A 7569-nucleotide genomic window follows, 5' to 3' on the forward strand; every position below is an offset into this window, starting at 1 on the left:
GAGGGGAAGAGAGAGACAGAGAGGAAGGAGGGGGGAGGGGTGGAGAAGCAAATGGGCGCTTCTCCTATGTGCCCTGGCTGGGAATCGAACCCAGGTCCCCCGCACGCCAGGCCGACGCTCTACCTCTGAGCCAACCGGCCAGGGCCCTAACTTACATTTTTGAAAATAGAAGACATTAAATCAAAATTTAAAAAGTAATTAGGGATTTTGATTTTTGCAAGGAAGGGAACAAGATTGTGCAGAAAAGGAGCTGGTGTGATATTGCCATTTTTTGCAAGGCTTCTAACAGCACAATGTTGGGACAGAGCATTCGGAGGTTCACAACCTCTGTGGTCCGTAGGAGCCACTATGAGGAGGGCCCAGGGAAGAATCTGCCATTTTCAGTGGAAAATAAGTGGCGGTTACTAGCCATGATGACACTGTTCTTTGGGTCTGGATTTGCTGCACCTTTCTTCATAGTAAGACACCAACTGCCTAAAAAATAAGGATGTTTTCGTTAATTCGTGAAACAGATAAGAAGAGGATCATTTTAAGAGGTGCAGTCTCTTTGAAAAATGGATTGAGCCCTGGCCGGTTGGCTCAGTGGTAGAGTGTCGGCCTGGAGTGCGGGGGACCTGGGTTCGATTCCCGGCCAGGGCACATAGGAGAAGCGCCCATTTGCTTCTCCACCCCCCCCCCTTCCTCTCTGTCTCTCTCTTCCCCTCCTGCAGCCAAGGCTCCATTGGAGCAAAGATGGCCCGGGCGCTGGGGATGGCTCCTTGGCCTCTGCCCCAGGCGCTAGAGTGGCTCTGGTCGCGGCAGAGCGACGCCCCGGAGGGGCAGAGCATTGCCCCCTGGTGGGCAAGAGCGGTGCCCTGGTGGGTGTGCCGGGTGGATCCCGGTCGGGCGCATGCGGGAGTCTGTCTGTCTCTTCCCGTTTCCAGCTTCAGAAAAATACAAAAAAAAAAAAAAAAAAAAAGAAAAAGAAAAATGGATTGAACTGTTGAACTAAAAAAAAAAAAAGTAATTCGAGAATTTTTTTAAATTGACATGCTAAGAATATCAGTTTTTTTGCATGTATGATTATTTTCATGGAGCAACTTGGAACTTATGGTTTTATAGTAAATGAAGCATCCTATGTAAAATAAAGCTGTTAAATGAAATCTTTTAAAATTATATTGTCATTAGACTATATAGAAAGTGTACAGAAGTAATTTCTTTGGGAAGATATGTATGATTAAAAGAAAAAAAGGAGACTTGGAGAATAGGGAGATTTAAGTGGCATTTAAGTGAAGCCTGCAAGTGGAAGTTAAGGAACCTGAGTGTTATCAAAAATGGCTGATCAGTTTAGCTCCATAAGGGTGGGAATCACTTCTGCTGTTGTAACGTGCCAAAAGCTACAGAATTAATATTAATATTTTAGGAAGTTTAAAGAACATTTTAATAATTTGGGCTAGGCGTGCAGAAAAATACACTGTTAGGATTTTTTGTTTTGAGAAGGAAAAAAATGTAGGCATGTTTGTATGTTAAAGACTAAGAGCCAGTAGAGAAAAAACAACAGTTGGAAGGTAGAGGAAAAGGGAGAATACACTAAGCAAAGCCCCCAAGGAGGCAGAAGTGGACACGCTCCAGAGCAGGGATAGATTAGCTTTGAGCTGATAGAAAACCAAGAAGGGAGAAAGGACCCATGTGGCTATGGAGACATTCCAGGTTGAGGTGAGATTTAGGAAGAGCTATCTCATGACCTCTATTTTTCCTTATTTCAGTAGGCTTGCTTCTATTTGGAAAGCTACTCTGGAAAGAGAAAGTAATGTGTAGAGAAGTCTATACCTAACATAAATCAAATTATATCTTCCCTCAAAAGTGGATAAATTTTGTGCAAAAACCAAGATATGTCACAAAAGTAGAAGATGAGGCTAGTTCTCCCAAATAGGTAAAAGAAATAGCAACAACTTTTGGAGAAGAGTAAAGAAAAAAATTATGAAGAAAATGACATGGTCTAACCACTATATATGCTGTACACTTGAAACTTATGCAGAATAATATTGAATATAAACTGTAATTGAAAAGTAAAATTAAAAAAATTAAATGACATGTAATTGGAAAAAGTGTGAATATTTACAAACCCTTTAAATATATAAGGTGGCAAAAAAGGAAAAAAAAAGGACCATAGAGAGTTCCCCTTTATTAGAAAGATAGCAAAAGGAAGAAGTCACCTTAAAAATCAGGAAAAAGATGATCAATATTTAATAGCTTAAAAGATGTAAGTAAAATTGATGCCAAAAATAGGCAATATATTGAAATGTGCGAAACCATAGGGGAATGGAAAAGGATTTGATGAAGTTCAGTTTTAGTAAACACAGTCTAGTTAAACCCTTAGGACCTAGTGTCTATATTTAATAATAATAATAATAATAACAGTAATATCTGAAGTCCCAGGAATGTCATTAGATACCATTTTAGATCATTCTTGTAGACTTCTGACAACATCTAAGATTAAGTTAGAAAATAATGCCTACATTTAACAGAAGGACACACAAATAAATATGCATGACTGTTGGGGACTAAAATATAAACTGGGTATTTTTGCAATCTGGATATCTAGGGGACAGAGGTGCTGGGCCTTGCCCTCCCACCTCACTTGCCTAGCTAACAAGGAGCTATACCTGATTCTCGCTTGTCCTACCCATGTTCTCTGGAAGAGGCTGGAAGCTAGTTTCTTATTGGTGTAAAGTTAGATTTGAATGGTATGGTGGGGTTGTCTTTTTTTTTTTTTTGTATTTTTCTGAAGCTGGAAACAGGGAGGCAGTCAGACAGACTCTGGCATGCGCCCGACCGGGATCCACCCGGCACACCCACCAGGGGGCGATGTTCTGCCCATCCGGGGCATCACTCTGTTGCGACCAGAGCCAGTCTAGCACCTGAGGCAGAGGCCATGGAGCCATCCCCAGCACCCGGGCCATCTTTGCTCCAGTGGAACCTTGGCTGTGGGAGGGGAAGAGAGAGACAGAGAGGAAGGAGGGGGGAGGGGTGGAGAAGCAGATGGCCGCTTCTCCTGTGTGCCCTGGCCGGGAATCGAACCCGGGACTTCCGCACGCCAGGCCGACACTCTACCACTGAGCCAACCGGCCAGGGCCTGGGGTTGTCTTTGAGTTGCCTTAGAAACTTAATTAAATTGCTAATGGACCACGTTTTTTCCCCGGAATAAAGACTGATATGCTTCTGGGGGCTGCCATTGCCTCGGCTCAGGAGCAGTAGAGACTGTTCGCTGTGTCATCTTCCCAAACCCATCTGTATGTATATATCTTTAAGTCTCTGTCTCTCATTTATTCAATTTCATACCTTTTCCCGTTCGAGACCTCGGAATAGACTTGTCGTAGCTGGACCGTGACAATGACCTTGAAAATTTTAAAAATTTAAACTTGCTAAGTAGAAAAGTATTGGGAAGAATTATCAGAAATATAGAATTGAAAATATTTTGTTTGCATTAGAGAGCCCTGTCCTTCTCTAACAATGGCAAGTCTAGGAAAGCAAAGGGAAGCTAATAAAAGTAATGTGATTTGAATTAAGCAAGGGTTTGATTTTGTGACAGACATTGAAAACTGGCCCTGGCCTGTTGGCTCACTGGTAGAACATCAGCCTGGTGGTGTGGATGTCCAGGTTTGATTCCTGGTCAGGGCACACAGGAGAAGTGACCATCTGCTTCTCCACCTCTCCCCCTCCCCCTTCTCTCTTTTTCTCTCTCCCTTCCTCCTGCAGCCATGGCTTGATTGGTTTGAGCACATCACCCAGACATTAAGGATGGCTCTGTGGAGCCTCTGCCTCAGGTGCTAATAAGAGCTCAGTTGCAAGCATGACCTCAGATGGGCAGAGCGTATCACCAGATGGAGTTGCTGTATGGATCCTGGTCGGGACGCATGCAGGAGGCTCTCTCTCTATCTCCCCTTCTCTCACTTGGAAAAGAAGAAAAAAAGAAAGGAGGAAAAAAAGAAACCGAAACCTTGCATTTACCTGCCTACTGTAGCTGAATATTCACTGGGAAAACTCTATGATCAGGGTTTCACATGGTCTAGAGTGAATTCATTCATTCATTCATTTTATTCATTCAATTCCCATTCACCATTAAGCCCTTACCCCCCACTTTTTAGGTGCTGGGGATGTTGCTTTGACCAAGATAAACAAGGTGCCTGTTCTCGTGAACTTTACTTCTAGAAGCGTCAACAGACAGTGCTGCCCATCATATCTCAAACTCATGGCCCAAGATAGCTATTAGTCTCCAGCTATTGTATCTTTATCCAGACAGCAGGGCAGAAGAAAAGGGAGCTTTTTCAGAAGATCTACATAACCCAGTGCTTACATATCACTGGCTTACAGCTTAGTTACATGGCCACAACCCACTGCAAGAGAGGCTCAAAAAATGTAATCATAACCCTGGTGGGTTGGCTCAGTTGTAGAGCCTCGGCCCAGTGTGTGGAAGTCCCGGGTTTGATTCCTGGCCAGGGCACACAGGAGACGCATCCAACTGCTTCTCCACCCTTCCCCCTCTCCTTTCATCTCCCTCTTCCCCTCCTGCAGTCAAGGCTCCATTAGAGCAAAGTTGGCCCAGGCACTGAGGATGGCTCCATGGCCTCCACCTCAGGAGCTAGAATGGCTCTGGTTGCAACAAAGCAATGCCCCAGATGGGCAGAGTATCACCCCCTGGTGGGCTTTCTGGGTGGATCCCAGTTGAGTGCATGTGGGAGTCTGTCTCTCTGCCTCCCGGCTTCTCACTTCAGAAAAATACCAAAAAAAAAAAAAAAAAAAAAAAAAAGTAACCATATAGCCAAGTAACTAATGCAGAAGGGAGCACTACGTATTGGAAGGTAAACAACACCCTATGCCAAAATGTGTGAGGAAAGATAAGGAAAGTTTCAACTTTAAATAATCATGATAAAATTTCATAGCCCTTTGCCAGCATATATAAAAAACATATATGAGCAGATGTGTAATGATCTTTTATTAAGCTAACAGGACACAAAAAGTGGAGAGAGGCTTAAGTTATAGAAAAACTAGGTTAGCTGCTAGAAACCTTTTATGGAAGTCAAGTGATCAGGATTACACATTCTAGGTGTGTTATGACTAATAGGGTTCCATCGTGAGTATTAAAACTTGGCTCTTATAGAACAGGATTTTGTGTGTAAGTAATATGCAGTTTTTCAGGGCAGAGTCTATCATAATTACCATATTCTCAAAGGCATATGGGGACAAAAATGCTAAGAATTGCTATATCTGACTTGATGTGGAAAAACTCTCATTCCCAACTTCAGAAAATTACAATCCAGATTCTTTAGTAAATAGGGCATTCGATGATGCTGATATTTATTTTAGTAAACTCTGCTACATTTTCCACCTGTCTCTTTTCACACTTTCTGAACTCTTCTTCCACCTTCTCTCTTCTCATAGTATGCTGGTTTGTTTCGGACAAGTGAGTCAGTTGAGATGAGAATGTCAATTTATTTGATATGATGCTCTGAAAAAGATAATAATAAGGATGTCATTTTGCCATACCATCAGGGAAGTTAATGCTCATTGGACAGATCAGTCCCAGCCCCAAATGTCAACTGTGATCACAGTCCTAAACCCCAGGGCATTTTAAGAGATAAGGTCTTAAAGGCCTGCAGTATTGATACTAGGTGTTTGGTTTTGCCTTCCTGGACTCTTCACTCTTCTCTACTGGTTAATGCTTTAGCTGCTTCTAGTTCCATTTGTCTAAGTGCTATAGGAAATCTAAAATATTTTTCAGCCCACCGCCAGTACTTCCTCAGGTTACTTCCACATTAGGGTGGAAGAGCTTTCCTCTTCTGGAAGTGCTCTGTTCAGACTCCCAGTTTTCTAAAAAAGATGTCAGCTCTAAAGATGTCACAGCAGATGGTCTGCACTTAACTAGTTTCATAAGAAAGCTACCCTCTGCACTTATCCAGGAAACCAACTCACTGCCAAATTCACTTTGGAACGAGGTAGAATATAAATAAACACATTAAATAATTTTTTAACATTTTCATGTTTCCACTGATCTGAGAGAGAGAGAAAGGAACAGAGAAAGAGAAAGGATGTGAGAGAGAAGCATCAAATCATTGTTCCACTTAGATGTACACTCATTGATTGCTTCTCATACACTCCCTGATCAGGGATTGAACCTGCAACCTCAATCCACCAGGACTACACTCTATCCACTGAACCACCCAGCCAGGGCCAAATGCTTTCAAGTGTTTTATTTCTCCCCAGCCATGTCCATGCTCCTTTCCCCACCCCAGTCTTTTTGTTTCACTCTTTCCATTGGTGTGATATCTTGGTACTTTTAAGATGTGTCAAATTGTACTCTCTTAAAATGGAGTCCTTGGCCAAATTGCCGTACTGAAGTTAGAACCATTTTTTCTTGCAAGCATTTAACATGTTCCCCTCAGTTTTTCTAGGAGCCTTTTCACGGGAGCCTCCTCACATTAACCTGATGTTAGAAATGCTGTAGGAGTTTCACTGAACTTGACAGCAGGGAAAAGTTTGAAGGAGTCCTTTTAACCAAGTCTGTCCCCTGGAAACAAAGCTCATAGATCTCAGGACACAATCTCTTCCTCATGATGACTCTATTGCCTTATTGTGGAGACAAATGTGTTTTTACCCTCCCAGCATAGCATCCACCCTGAGGTACCTCTAGCATTGTTCTATCAGAAGGGATTAGGACAGCAAACTGGATGGATGTGGGGGTCAGGAAACCTGTCTTAGGAGTCACATTTGACACCTGAAACTAATACAGAATAGTGAATGTAAACTGTAATTGAAAAATTATAAAAAGTCACATTTGAATAGAAATCATGCCTTTAAAAACAAACCAACAATTTAGTTTGCCTTGGGGGGAGGCGGAGGGGTGTTGCTGGGCCTTGGCTCCCTGGTGGAGGCAGCCATGCTTCTGTAGGGTGCTCATTTAATGAGCTTAGGTTGAGTCATTGTCCGCATTCATGAGCTGTTTCTTCTCAGTCGTACCTACTACACAGATAAAATAGAGTACTTCTCTAAAATATTAGTTATGCAATCAGTGCTTTGCCTAGGAAAAACAAAGAAAAATAGAGACCTGAGGAGCAGCTGAAACCAATGTTCAAATCTAGACCACCCTCTTCTTTGCAGCCCAAGTGTTAGCGCCACCCCACCTTGGCCATCTGGTAAACCTCTACTTGTTCTTTGAGGCTTATCTCAAGCAGAGCCTCCTCTGCAATGCTTCTCTGACTCCCTCAAGGCTGGGAGATTCTGCATCTTCAGTGCAATTACTTTATCTGCAAACCCTTACTATAGAGCAGCCTTATATCAGATTGTATGGTAACTGTTTACTTGTTTGACACCCCCATGAACTAGACACTCCTCGAGGACACAGCTATTTTATGTATGTATGTATGCATGCATGTATGTATGTACTTGCATCCCAGCACTAACTATATAATGTCTGGCTTGCAGCTGTCTCAATATACTTTTCTTGAATGAATGGACAAATAAATTAAAAGGTTGAATTGAGAGTACCGACAATCAGAATTTGAGAACTATTATACCTATTCCTTATTTTTA

General features: G+C 42.4%; 1 pseudogene; it reads left to right on the forward strand.

The window, feature by feature from the left end:
- The first annotated feature begins 245 nt into the window (after positions 1-245).
- LOC136338266 (cytochrome c oxidase subunit 7C, mitochondrial pseudogene) lies at positions 246-555 on the forward strand (annotated as a pseudogene).
- The last annotated feature ends 7014 nt before the right edge of the window (positions 556-7569 follow it).

The sequence above is a fragment of the Saccopteryx bilineata genome, chromosome 5 (assembly GCF_036850765.1).
Source record: "Saccopteryx bilineata isolate mSacBil1 chromosome 5, mSacBil1_pri_phased_curated, whole genome shotgun sequence".
Taxonomy (NCBI): domain Eukaryota; kingdom Metazoa; phylum Chordata; class Mammalia; order Chiroptera; family Emballonuridae; genus Saccopteryx; species Saccopteryx bilineata.